Consider the following 14,662-nt stretch of genomic DNA (forward strand, 5'->3'; position numbering starts at 1 on the left):
AACTGCGCCGTTTGCTCAGGATTTGATATTGGGTTGTCACATAGGGATGTTTTTGAAAACATTATTACTGGAAAAACTATTACTGAGATCCAGAAGAAGCCTCCTTTGTTAAGAGGAAGATTGGACCAGTCTCTATGCACCAGAAACTTGTAGAAAGTGACCCCAGGAATTGTTGATGTCGTAGCCCACAGGGATAATGTTTACTATTGATATTAAAATTTTTCTTTTTTTCAACCAAGTTTTTTTGATTTAGTCTCCCAATACATGCTGGAGGATAGTGTACATTCCAAGGCAAAATTGTCTATTTTGCGGGATGAAAATATGCAATTTCCTAATGGAAGAACACACGCACTCCTTAGGACACTTTCCAAGGTGAACTTTTGAAGACGTCCCTCTTGAGTGGGGTGGCGAGTTCTTTCATCTGCGGCTTCAATTGTGTTCCAACACGCAGCCAGCGGATCCGTCGAGCGACACCTGTTCAGATATGAAAGGTGCTCCCACGCTTGGCTACTCCTCGTTTCAGCACCGGCAACGAGTGTGTGTGTGTGTGTGCCTTTCATGCGCCCAGCTGTAGTAAACACACGTGCGTTACCGTCTCCCACCCTTCAGCCACAGAGTGAACCTCTCCCAAGGAGTGCGCCACCACGTTTGACTGACGGCTAACAGCCACACACGTCCACCCACTGTGCGCAAGCTACGGTGATATGCCAGCCGCGTGCAAGCTCCGTATTCCTTAGCATGTGTCACTGAGGGGATGAAGGGAAACTAGGATGCACGAAGAGCGATAGGAAAATGAAGGTAGGTGGCGTTAAGTTTGATATGTGAGATTTCCGAGTGTATGAGTTGATAAGGTGGAGTGACTGACATTTGACCTGGCCAAGATCATAAAATATTACCAAGGTGCTCGAAATTGAGGTTCATCCGTAATGTCACACCTTAGAAATATTTTATGAGGATAGTTAGGTGTGTGGACAATAATTTAACCATAGATTCTTTCTCAAAGAGTGGAAATTATACGTACCAATATTTAATGCAGGTCGTCTGCGCTAGACACGGATCGAGACATCTCTCAAAAAAGAGGGACGAGCAAGGGTATCCCTCCCCCCACCAAGCTCAACAGTAACCGTTGGTATTAACCAGCTATCAATATCCATTATCTGGGATTGCCAGAATCTAGTTCTTCGATCGGACAGAGCGGTGTAGACAAATTGCGTGACAAAGACATATTCTATCCCTTAAGGAGGATTGTGCGTCTCAGATGTGGGAAGCCCCTTATGTGTTAGGTGTCATCATTCCTTTCTATTGTCCTTAAAGAATTCTGCTTGAAAATCCGTATAGGTGTAGTAGTCGGCGTCAGCATACGGGTAGACGTAAACAAGTTGATCCTTGACCTACCTGTGCTGTCGTGCTGGTACTTTATGTCATAACTGGAGCAACGTGGAGGGCAGCAACTTCCGAATTTATTTCTTCATCGATTTAGCAAGTGGTAGCTATGGTAACAGTGGAGAAAGTACTTCTGTGGTGAAAATACCTGATAAGTGAAGCTGGATGCATCTTGGACTTCTTTTATTCGTTTCAATTTGAGAATTTCGAACTAGAAAGTCCAAATTGGACTCATGTGCATATTGCATTTATTAAAAGAATATTTTTATTCGCACCAAGTCAGTTGAGAAAACAACAAATATCCCTTTTCTGGTTTAATAACCATAAATAGATTTCCATAGATATATTTATTCCAAAAAATCTAACTCCAAATCTCTATGGAAAAAGAAAAATTTTTTCTCTTATCTTCCGAGCAATTGCAAGAAAACCACTTGTCTGTATATGCGACTGAAACATTTGTAACCATCTCCAGACCCCTTTTAGCCCTTACGGGCAAAGCAGGCGACAAGAGAATAAATTCCAAGCCCAGTGAGGTTTCTGCGGACCATAAAATCTTTACTGGTAATTGTCTTTGAGTTGCTCAGTCCCCTACAATCCCTCCTGCCGAGAGGGGAGGAATGTGTGCGAATAGTTGACGCTAAAAGCAAGCCGATAAGGTGGGTAGGCCAAGTGGTATCACACTGCAATAGGAACCGCTTGTTTTTCCAAAACGAGGTGTGGTTTGAGGAAGGGACTGAGGGAGAAACCGGCGTACAATTACTTCCTCCAGAACTTTTTCTAGTCTTTGTCTATCCATTAGGCTTATATTCTGTCAGGATCAATGTAATGTTAGCACACAAACAGTCCAAACCACTTGGACGCTAGAACACCTGGGTCGCTGAGCGGTAGTCAAACAGCGTTCATTAAATACCTGCAGGCAGTGATGGGAAAAGTTTATGACCATATGCGCTCTTTCTGAAATCAATAGCGGGCACTTATGAAGCTAAAATATCAAAAGAATTAAAAAATATGAACCGTCAGCCTCAATCACTGCGAAAGAAACTTGTTCCAGCAATCAACAACTCGCTGGTTAAAATAAAACTTCCTACAATGTAATCTATGCTTCTTCCCCTGTATTTTGATTTATGGTCCCTAGGTCTGGAGTTCTTTACAATAGTGAAATGTCTGCCTTCATTTTGCAAACCCCTGTCAGAGCTTATAAACCTCATTCAGGTCACCTTTGAGGTGCCTGGTTGCCAAGCTCTGTAGTCCACATAATTGGAGTCTTTCCTCTTAAGATCGCCCTTTTGCTGATCTCACAATGCGAGTTGCCGTCTTTGTTGGACACTTTCAAGAAGATCAATGTCTTTTCTTAAATAAAATCTGAAAAAAAAAAAAAAGACATTGAGCTTCTTCTTTGTTTCATATCGATATATCAAAAGAACACGCTTTTCAAACAAGTTGATTTACACGTGAGAAAATAAAGTTCTTAACTATTTAAAGTTTCATTCTTCTTTTTGTAAAGAAGGTACGATCCCACTACACAGCAATAAAGTTATGAAACTGGCTTGTTGGTTTCGTTTCCAGGTTGCTGTTGTTGCTTCGATCTTGTCCATGTGTGTATTAATAACTAACTCCCCCCAACAGAATTCCAGGAATATGTGATGTATTTATTCGTTTTCATTTCGTCGCAATTTCTGTGAATATATACTTGAATCCATTTGGTCCATTTAACGTACTTTCTATTCATTTTTAAATTTTTAAAAACAGACAGGTAAACCAAGCCAAAACATTAATCAATAGGTCAAACTGGGTTACCCAACGTAAGTTTACGCATGACTGAACAGGCGATTGAGTGCAGCTGTCGCTTTTTCCAGCAGCCACAGACAACCAATCGGAAGTAAGCGACATTATGACAATACAAGTCAAGGGTCTGTTTCAGGTTTCGGAACAGGTTTTGGTTTCTTCATCATCAACGGGATTCGAATCCACTATTTAATGAATCAGGATTTCTCAGAGGTTGATCTTTTTAAAAGTGGTGGTAAGAACTCCACGTTTTAGATCAATCTCTTGGAAAAGCAGGTGAATTTACGAGACTGCCTTTATTTCAAGATCTCCTAAATTGACACCCAGAAGGATGATTGTAAAACTGCAGAATCGAGCTACTGAAGAAATCTGGAAAGTACAGGACATTGAAATTGGCACATCAGGTCAAAGGAAGAAAATGTTTACTAGAGTTTCAAATATTTCTTTTCAATGAAAGAAATAAAATTAGCTAGCAAGCATGCGTACTTGGGAATAAATTCGAAAACTCTGCTTTTAAGCTAAAAAAACTTGAAAGCGGATTGGAAGGAATGGACCCAACTAAACCATCCTTAAAATCCTTTGCAGAAGGGAAAATATTGGAGATATTGGGTTAAAAGGTTCTCTAAACCTCATAAATTTAAACTAATGAATAAATTAAGAATGCAATAGTTACAGCATGGACACCAATGTTAATATAGACGTAGAGAATTTAAGGACAAAGGCGTTTCCATAGATACTGACTCCAGCACTGACATTGGAAGGAAAATAGTCCACGAATGCACTAAGATTCGACAGTTAGGCCCTGCAATCCATCCGTAAAGTCGGTCTAATCTGGTCGATGTATGTGTATATTAATAGTTAACTCTCCCAGCTGAATTCCAGGAATGCGGGATGTACTTTTGTAATTTCTGCAATTACCGTTTTAAATGCTTGAATCCATTTGGAACATCTATCTATCCTCATAAAATAGAATTAGTTTATGAGGATAGTTGGGTGTGTGAACAATAATTTCTCCATGGATCCCTTCTCAAAAAATTGGATCTATGGCGAAATTTCCTTTTCTTTTTCAGCACAGTAAAGCACCATGTCATACTGCACATCCTGTAGTGATTTGGTTGAAGACATGGCCTCTAAAAACTTCACTAGCCTGCCTATAATACCATTGGTCCATTTATCAGCACTAGTAAAATTCAAGTCCTTTTTCTCTTAAGAGGAAAAGGACTTTCTCAATTTTACTACTACTAATCCGATTCCTACTATAATGCAGAACTCAAGGTCCAAAAAGTATAGCTTTTGATGTTGAAAATACAGTTTAACAGATTAATTTTCAGGTGAATTCAAAGTGTTTTAATTGTTTAGGATATGGGCATTCTTCTGCCTTTCTGTGCTCAAACTGGACATGTTCATAATGACTGTCAAAACAAGGATCAGCCTACAAAGACGTGGAAGAAACTGTGATCACTCAATAAGGGATCTTAAATTCCCTGAGTTTCTTAGAGCTATGGAGGTTGCTAGTACGCGTATTAGTAATGAATAATAATTATTCTGTTCACATTGACAGCGATGCTGCAGGCATTGCTTTGAAATGTACGCAATTAAATTGTCGGAGATCTAGAGTTGTAATGGATGAGGCCAGGATTATCATGACTGATAAAGGTTTTGACATCTTGCGTTTACAGGAGCCATATGTTGGGGTGTTTTCCAACTCATTTAAGGTGACTGGGTTTCCAATGACTGCTAAAGTGATTCATACATTGCATGTTAAGCCGAAAACTGTTATAGTGGTTTTCAACAAAATGCTATGAAGAAATTTATTATAGTTACACACAGAGCGTACAAATGTGTAACTATAATAAATTTCTTAATGAATCCAGAGCGCGTAGGCCTGTTTCGTTAAAATGCTATGAGCTGTGCTGCTAGGAGGAGAACAGTTCTCTCATAATGTACCATGGTGGTCTAGGGAATTATCCAGTCTAAGGGCAGAAGTGTTTAGCCTAAGGAAGAAGTGTCAAAGATTAAGAGCTCAGGGTGACGCTGTTGCCCTGGTTAGTAGGGAGTTGTTTAGGATTAAGAGATAACAGTACCACAAGGCTATTTATTCACATAAACTCAAAGCTTGGCAGGATTTGGTCCAGGCAGTTGGCAACAGTGACCCGTGGGGCCTGTTAAATATTAATAATTTAATTACCACTTATATTTGATAATAGGGAGTTCTCGGACTGGCATACTAACTGTTAAGACTATCACTGACCAGATATTTTTGACGGATTGTGACGTTGAGGATACAGAACATAGAAAAAAGGTTAGGGAGGATAATAAGACACCGCGGCCATAATACCTCAGTTTTATTCAATGCCAACGAGTTGATGACTGTGGGTTTCAGGTTAAATGTTACTCCTGGTTTGGATGCAATAGAAAACAATTGTATTATGAGAATGTTGAAGTTGTCATGTTGTTATACTGAATATGTTTAATAAAGGGGATTTTTCTTTCATTTTGGAAATCGGCCCTCCTGAAGCTTATTCAGAAGCTGGGCAAGCCTATAACTGATTGGAAACTATTTCCAGCTAGGAATTTTGTGTTTAAAGGTCAGTATGGTTTTACTGGGAGTGTTCTACTGAAGGTGCGATTAATGACTTAGTTAATTTTAGTATGCAATTCTAACGAAAAGTACGTATTGGCTATGTACGGTGTCGAATGCCCCTTCGATTTTGAAGGGGCATTCGACACCGTATGGTTTAAGTGTTCTACTATCTTTGAGGTTGCCGAAGTGTCCTGATTTAATTTATAAGTTCATTAGAAATGACCTGTGTGACAGAAAAATCAGTGATCGGTGCTGGGCCCGGTGTTCTGGAACTTGGTATTAAATTTGTGGTTAGCTAATGATAAGTCTGATTGCCATAAGGTAGCTTACGCGGATGATTTGGTGTTTCTGGTGCAGGGCAAATCTAGGCAGCAAATTGAGGATAAAATAGATATAGTTGTTGATAGTCTTGTTCAGTGGGCTTTCGACAATAAACTGAATATTTCTACTAATAAAACTGTTATGACGCTTACTAAAGGTAGGCTCGACTGCAATAGACCTCCTAAAGTAGTTATTGCTAATAAGCAGATATCTCATGTTCTTCGGGTTAAATACCTTGGAGTTGTATTAGATGACATTTTACTGCCCACATAGAATATTTAGCAAACGAGGGTAGAAATTTCACAGCCTCCATAGTTAGAATTACAAGGAAAGACTGGGGTTTGAGTAAGAAGGTTCTTTGGCTGTATTATAAATGCGTATTTTTGCCTATCGTGTCATACGCTTCATCTGATTGGTTTAGGCGGGTTAAAACTTAAGTTTAGAAATAAAATAAATTCTTTGGAGAGAACCATCTTATTAACTATAGTGAGAGCGTGTAAACTGTTTCCACCAATCCTTGCAGGTTATTGCTGGGGTTCTTCCTTTAGATCTTTATATTGTTTATAGGGCATTTAGCTATTATACTAGGAAGGGTAGACAAGTAACTTTTTTTGAACATTCCTAATGATATTGGGAGTGATCAGGCGATATCTGAGAGGAATACAGCGCTTAAATTAATTAGTATGTGGCAAGATAGGTGGAATATTAGTGAGACAGAGTTGACTAGAATGTTTATACCTAATGTGACATTTAATGTTGATCATAAGAAAAATAAGTGGTTTAACATGAATATGGAAACTTCCTAATTAATAACTGGTCATGGGTCTGTGAGAAGTAAGTTATGCGAGTTAGGATAGGAGTCTGATCCACATTGTATTTGTCAAGCGTTAGAATCTTGAGATCATGTGCTGTTCGATTGTCAAATTTATGAGCAGTTAAGAATAACTCTCGATACTCATGTGCCTGACCCACATAGAGGGAATGAACAGGTACTGTTATCTAATTACAATTTTTTTTAAAAATTTTATATTTTTTTAACTTCCCTCCCACACACACACACACTTTTATTTTTTTGGCTGGCATCAGAGAATTTACTGATGCGGGATTATGTCTAGGGTTTGGGGGGTCGGGAATTAGGTTTTTTTTTTTTTTGCGTGTGTTCCCACACTCCTCGCTTGAGGATTTTTTTTTTGCCATCAGAGTTGGCTGAGGCGGGATTAGTCCCTCTTTGCGATGAATGAGGGAATTTTTATTTTTTCAATTTTTTTTGTTATTTTTATTTATTCTATTTTTTTAAATTAATTTAAAAATTTATTTTATTTAAATTTTTATTTATTTATTTATTATTTTTTTTTTTTCTCTCCTGGTGTGGGCAACCAGGGGGTGACGGCTCCCAGTGGTATTGCACTCCATCTATTCGGAACTGAGTTGGTGCTTGATGCACAGTTAGTAAAGTAGTAATTTTTGCCGCCTGGTTCTCCATCCCTGAGCTCTAATGAGCCTGGGGGGACGGGGTACCAGGTGGCATGCATCCCCTGTGGGTTTACCCCCCTGGTGGCAGAGTAGCCTGTTTTTTTTTTTTTTTTTTTAGATTTCATTTAATACAGACTATATAGTGAAGATTGGCACTTGTTTAGGTGCCACCACAGGCAATCACATACAATGTCAATGCAACACTCCGACGGAAACCTTCGCTTGTGTCGCAAGCAATACGAGTCCATGGGCCCATTGTGCATGGTGCGCACTATCCAGGCAGATGGCGGTGGCCACTTAATATAGGCATGTTTTGCTGGCAAGAACTAGTACCTCTGGTGGATATGGTCAAACGTTTCAATGGTGAGGTCTACCGGCAGCTTTAAGGAGGCCATGTACACCCTGCCATGTTGCATTGTTTCCCGGACAGAAACAGGAGCTTCCAAGACGTTAATGCGCGTGTCTTCGGGCCTGCACTGACTGTGCACGAGAGGATCAAAGAACAGTGAAGATATCACCCATCTTGGTTAGCCTCCAAATTCGCCTGATATTAATCCAGTTGAACACCTCTGGGATATTTTGGAACGGGAAGTGAGGCGTATGGACACGCAACCATAATTTATTCCGACACTGTGGAAAGCCAGCAGCATGGATCTGAAGACGTCTGTAGATCACTAGTGACGTCTTCAGACATCTGATGGAGTCCGTATCTAAGCGAATAGTTGCTGTTCCGTGAGAACGGTGGCCCAACCATAGTATTAGGTAGGTGGTCATAATTCAGTGGTCATTCAGTGTGTATGTGTCTGTCGACATACCTGGGATTTAGGCCAAAATGAACCATACCGTCAGCCACTTGTCCGTAATAGGTATAAAAACAACTTCGTTTCCGTTAGAATAAGGAAATCAGAAATACGCTAGATAGGTGCAGATATACTTAGCGATATTCCAAGTGGAGTTATCAGAGTAAAATACTGTAATAATTGCATTCATTATCGAAATGATTGATTTTTTTCATCTTCTGATCAGTTGTTGTGCCTAAGTACGAACAGAACGATCAATCGGTTTGTGCCATTAAACAAAATTACAACATCCTACATCAGTGGTGGCTTATGTAATCACCAAATGGAAACGTCATAGGCCGCTACAGCCGAGAAAGGTTCGGGTATTCCGCAGAAATTGACGGAAAGAGATCAGAGGGCTTTCGGGAGAGGTGGGTCCGTAGAACCCAAAAGTCCTCAGCGATTGCTGTCAACTAGGAGATCGGGGAGGCGACAGGAACCGATAATAGTACAAGGGACGATATGTAGGAGCTTGCTTGAGTTCCGACTTTACCGAAGGGTTGCGCACAAAAGAATGTCGAATTGCCCGGTACCCTGCAATCTATCGTAATTAGTCTTTAGAACATTAAAAAGTTGACGCGTTTTTCCCATCTGATGGCGTGTTTAAGTCACTCTGAGGTCGTGGATTGGGCTATTGTTCGTTTCCTGTAATAATGAATATCATTCAATACATGGACATTGCGGACAATTTCGCTCCCAATACGGCAACGGTAGGGGAGGGTTCCTTTTCTTTTTGAGCATTGTAGTGCACCATGTCAAACTGCACAGTCTGTAGTGACTTGGTCTGAAGAAGTGGGTGTGCAAAAGTTTCATTGGCTTGCTTAGAATTAAGCTCTTAACCTTATTTAGCACCCTTCGGATTAACAAAAACTTCATCTTCGGCCAACCTCGCCCCCGATCAAAATTGGAATTTTGACAGCTGTGTCGAAGGAGGAATGGACCAAAATACTTCATGTTATCAGAAAATGGTTTGGAGTTTGCCGAAGAGGATGTCTTAAATAAGGCCAAAGACGGGCCAACACTTTATTAAATATTGCTTCAATAGAATGTTCTTTGAAACAGATAGGTGTTCGATTACTTGTGACAATATAGTGCGTATACCTCTTATTCAGGAACCATATACCTTTCGCGTGGCTTATTCCTCAAAATTTCGGGTTGTTCAATAACGTGGTGTAAACTCGAAAGCTGCAGTAGTGATGATGAAATCTTGAAGCATAGTTACAAAAGTAAACAAGTTTCTGCATACACACACCGGCCAAAAAAAAGAAGAAACTTTGTATTAGAGTCACAGACAGAAAGAATGCGAATAAATGCTAAGAAAACTATGAAGTAAGGAGATGACGTGCTGCCTCATTGATTATAAAGACTGCATATTGGATTGCAATAATCTGAAGCCAGATTGGGTACAACGCATGATTTACAGATTTTGAAAAAGGTCTTATCGTGGGTACGTGCTTATCAGGAGCCAAAATGTTTTTAATCCCATCCCAAAGGTTTTTAATGACTGGAAATAGGCGGTTCTTCCACATCTCAAAGACGTAAATGTGGTAGAAAAACAATACTTCAAGAGCAAAGTCATCAGACTCTCTAAGGAGGAATGTACAGAAAAATAGGATGTTCAGTGAGCGGCAAATAAAATATGAATTCCATCAAGCCCAGAACTGCCCTACTTCAACCCGTACTATTTGCATATAAAAACAGAAAAAGATTAACGTTGTGGTTGGATAGTGGAACAATGAAAGAAAGTCATGTGGTTAGACGAATCGCGATACACTTTGTTTGCATTGATAGTAGACAGAGAGCGTGGCGAGAACCTCACGAAGCGATGGATCCTGCTTGGCAACACAAGCATCATGGTATGGGGAATGTTTTAGCCGAACGGACTGAATCCAGCAACTGGTGGAAGGTCGAATGTCATTCAGGGAGGGCCTGAACATTGTATCAAATCTACTGCACCCTGAAAAGTTACACTTTTATCCCGAAGGTGATGGCCGCTTTATGGATGACAATGCAACAGAGTTTCGTGCCAAAATGGTTCTGAGAACATAACACGGATTTCCATCATCTTCTCTGGCCCCCGCTTTCACCTGATTTCAATGCTATTGAGGATGTGTGGGATATGTTGGAGAGAGATTTGGCAACGAAGTCATCTTTCTTCCATTATGTTTCAGCTGCACGATATTTTGCTGGAAGGATGGTTACAATGAGACCAAAACGCACTAAAAAACCTCATAGAATCCATGCCGCGCAGCACACTTGCTGTTAGTCGAAACAAAGGCGGTCCAATTGTATACTGAATAAAGGTTCGTATTTTTTTGGCCAGTGTTTGTATCAGGAAGTTATAATTGAAGTATATAATCAAAAGAATGAGTGACCAATTAATCAATAAAAATGTGATTCTTTGAAATTGTTAATCGAGTGAAGAACATGGGGTACTTCATATGAAATATATAAACAAAATGAAGTTTAATCAACTATATAAGTACTGATTTAAATCAGGAAAAACGTGGTGTGGTAACAGTTGGTGGTAATAGCACTGACTATCTCATTTAACTGAAGCTGGGGAAGATCTTTGTGCGAAAGTAATATTAGATGCGAGAATAACAGATGATGTGGACTTTGCCATGGAACAATTAGGTGTTGCTGTGTCAGCTACAAAATCCGGAAAAGCTCTCCGCTCATGATTTCATGAAAAGTGAAGTGACAGATGGTTATATAATTTTAAACTACAGGTTTTATTTATTTACGTAAGAGTATGGTGGCGTTTGAACGCTTTATGGAAAGTGCTAATTTTAGATTTATATTAATAGGTTCGAAACGGATCAGAGACCTTAAAGGCGTATTTCGGTGTCAATTTTAGTTTAAACTTTATGAATGTTTAATTTTAATGAGCTTGATACAGCTTTTGTTTCATAAATGACGAGTATTTGGTTCTGTTTTTGTTTTGTTTCTTAACCTTTGAGCACTAAAGTGTTGATAATAACCCTTCTCTGCTTCAGATATCGAAGTTGAACAAGTCGATTCTTGCGTGAGGAAATCGATTCCACGCGATATTTAATTTTTTACTGTATGAACAACGCCAATTATTTAAGTCCAACTTCCAACAGAGTCAATTTTAGTTTGGTAACTATAACAACACCAATAACAACGTCTTCATTACTGACAACTTCATCGATGTCTGTCTGTCTCTTTTTGATCCATACTTTGCCGGAAACAAAACTACGCAGCGAATGTACAAACGCTGTTTTAAGACAGTACGCGTCACAGTTCGGGAATAGGAAACACCTGTTTCGTTATCCCGCACCCACATCGGAGACAATTACTTTAAATATTCGATACCACGTTTGTACACGGGTACACAGATGCGTGTAACACGCGGATCACGACTGTAAGGCAGAATGTACGGGTCAAAAGAGGTGAAGGAGAAAGTTCATTTGGGGCGGTTTTGAGTGTGGTAACTTGAGTACAAAGGGTTCATTGGTGGCGTGCCGTTCTGAGAAAAGTGTCCGAATCTAAACGCTGCTCCGCCATGTTTTCGAAATGCTCTCTTGTATCGAATTACGGCCGATTGTTACTTCCAGGCGATTAAAGTAGAGTGAATCAAACAAGAAATAAAGCAGAACGCAGTAGGTGAAGTGTATTCTATATTTACATAAAAAGAAAAGAAATGGTTAACTAGCAACGATTTACAACAGAGCAAAAAATGTGACAATATTTTGCTGTAAATAATGGGCTGAATGCAACGATAGTTTACTCCCAACAGATTGACTATACAACAGTACCTTATTTTGAACAATGGATTACAACAAAGAAAAAAATGCAACAATGGATTACAACAAAGAAAAAAATGCAACAATGGATTACAACAAAGAAAAAATGCGACAATTGTTTAGTTCCAACAATAGTTTACAACAGATCGAATTGCAACAGCTAAAGCCAACAGTCTGTTCTGCGAATCAACCATGCGTGTAAACTACTTATGTTAATAAAGTGCAGCCTTTTTGATGTGACACATCCTTGTGGACACCTACAGAATTTCAACCGTATAACTCTGATTGGTCGCGAAAACATGCGTCACGAAAGTGATTATGTCATCTCCGACACTAGTCTGTGCCGAGAATTTTACGCATCAGTGGTGTGATTAGAGCGTGTAACGCATATTTTCCTGACCGGTACGCTATCTCGAGTTCTAATGAACCGATTATCAAAATTCAGTGGCCATTTGTCTGAATTTTGGAATTGCATTAGAAAAAAAACAGTAACACAAATAATTTTCGAAATCTTATATCTGTAAATTGCGTGTGTTTTGTGGTCGGTTTGCTAGACGAAAAACCCCAGTTTCCAGGAGAAAAAAAACCATGTGACGTACTCCTGGGACAGACTAACTCAGTCGTAGTCGAGTGGTCAGGGGAGAGGGTGGTTAGTACACGCTCCTTGAGTGGACCGTTGTTCAAGCCAGTGTTTGCTATGAACGATTGGATTCATGATATTTATTTATTCCCGATAGAAGCATTGTCTTTCACCATAGGATAAACTTCCTAATTGTACATAATGAAGAGGAATATTCCTCTTCATTCTCACTTATGTTCGTTTTTAAATAAGGACTACTTAATCCTTTCTTCTATAATCAAGTCTTGAGTTATTTAAGTTAATTGTGAACAATGAACTGAAAAATTTACTTTCTTAGCTCTAATTGTTAATAAACTTCTTTTTTTTTTCTTTTTCTTCTAATATAGTGCTTTTAAAGTGTAATTGCTGTAATCAGCTTAGCATTGTCAGTAATATGCGACGAGGAATTTAATTTGTTTTAATCGGAACATTAAGCCTACTTCAGTAACTCTCTCGAAAATGTTCATTATGTCATCACAAAATTTGTCGAAATCAGCATAGTTATATGAGACAGGCCACTCAACCTCCCCTCCCTCAACTACCACCGAAACATGAGTCATTAGGGGGAGCAATCGACTCTGACATCATCGCTTCTCAATGAGTAGTTTGTGTGGGATAAATTACTATCATTAAAGCTAAAATGGCAAGTGATGTGATATGACCATTGTCTTCTGATGTTACACTGATCTTCTCATTACTGAAAATTAAAGTCGAATGAAACATTGTCTTTTATGTAAACTACTTGTTTAAACCTGTTGCTTGTCATTATGTTTAAGTGTTTATCCACGCTGAAAGTTGTGGATTCTGTGTTGTAGGAAGCTGGATAAGTTATCTAACCTAAATCTATGGAAATTAATTAAATTGCTCGCGTCCCAGAAGTGGTTGATTAAAATTATCAGGATTTGCTCTCTCAGCCTTTCATTTTTATTTCATGTCTACGTTTCCGATTAGTTACGACGCCATAACAACACCACTCAACAGCTCGGTCATCCTGAATCTCTACAAAAGGGTACAACACGATAAACTCTGCTTCTGGTACTTCAAGGTAGTTTTGCTGAAAGATTCCATGATCCATATCTGGAAAAGCTCAGATTGAATTTTGGTAGATCCCCTTTTATGCTAACTAATTGGATGAAAGCCTTTGTTAGTCACCAAAGAAACAGAGCTTCTCAGCTATACTGCTCTACAAAATTAACAGAACAAAATGTTTTTCATGAATATTTTGTTGTGAACATTGTCGCCAAGACACTGTTTAAAAGGAAATAGGAGTCCCGTTTTAGCCTATAAACAGATTCTAGACATTATTTCATCTGAGGACAACGAGGAAGATGGTACCATCCCTCCAACATCAGAGAAAGGGACATTTACGGTGGAGGCGGTGTTCTCGTGTGGCGCGGAGTAATGATCAACGGCCGTACCCCCCCCCTCTTTAATTTGAAATAAAATCTACTGAAATTTCGCAGTAAAGAAGTCCCTGTCCAACTCACAAATTTAAAATGCAATTTATTTTATCATTTATAGAAATATAAGAATATAAATGTATGTTGTGTACGATTCTTCGTTATTATTATTTTGGTGTTTTAGCTAAAAGAAACTAATAATAATGAATTAATAAAGTTTTTATTTCGTTTCTTTTCAAACGAACTTTATATTTTTTAAAAGAACTAAGAATTTAAAATGAGAGAAATTATTTTTTTAATAAACTAGAATCTGATGATGTCACTAGGCCATCCCAAACATGACGATCACAGGCTACAACTTATTCGCTTATTTACATCAACCACCGAACTATAAACAATTTTGAATACGGCTTTGAGGGTCGCACTTGATCACCAACTCCTTAAAACATAAAATGATGACTTCATAAAATCGAAGTCATAATTCTCCA

General features: G+C 38.9%; 1 protein-coding gene across 1 annotated transcript in view; it reads left to right on the forward strand.

Moving 5' to 3' along the window:
- Positions 1-684: 684 nt before the first annotated feature.
- Positions 685-14,662, forward strand: part of LOC150078090 (uncharacterized) — a 44,926-nt gene continuing 30,948 nt past the window's right edge. The window contains exon 1 of the mRNA XM_090384316.1: positions 685-798. The gene's annotated coding sequence lies outside the window, so the exon portion shown is untranslated. The remainder of the gene's footprint in view (positions 799-14,662) is intronic.

This window comes from Mastigoproctus giganteus, chromosome 11 (genome assembly GCF_048544385.1).
Source record: "Mastigoproctus giganteus isolate SK-2022 chromosome 11, ASM4854438v1, whole genome shotgun sequence".
NCBI classification, from domain to species: Eukaryota; Metazoa; Arthropoda; class Arachnida; order Uropygi; family Thelyphonidae; genus Mastigoproctus; species Mastigoproctus giganteus.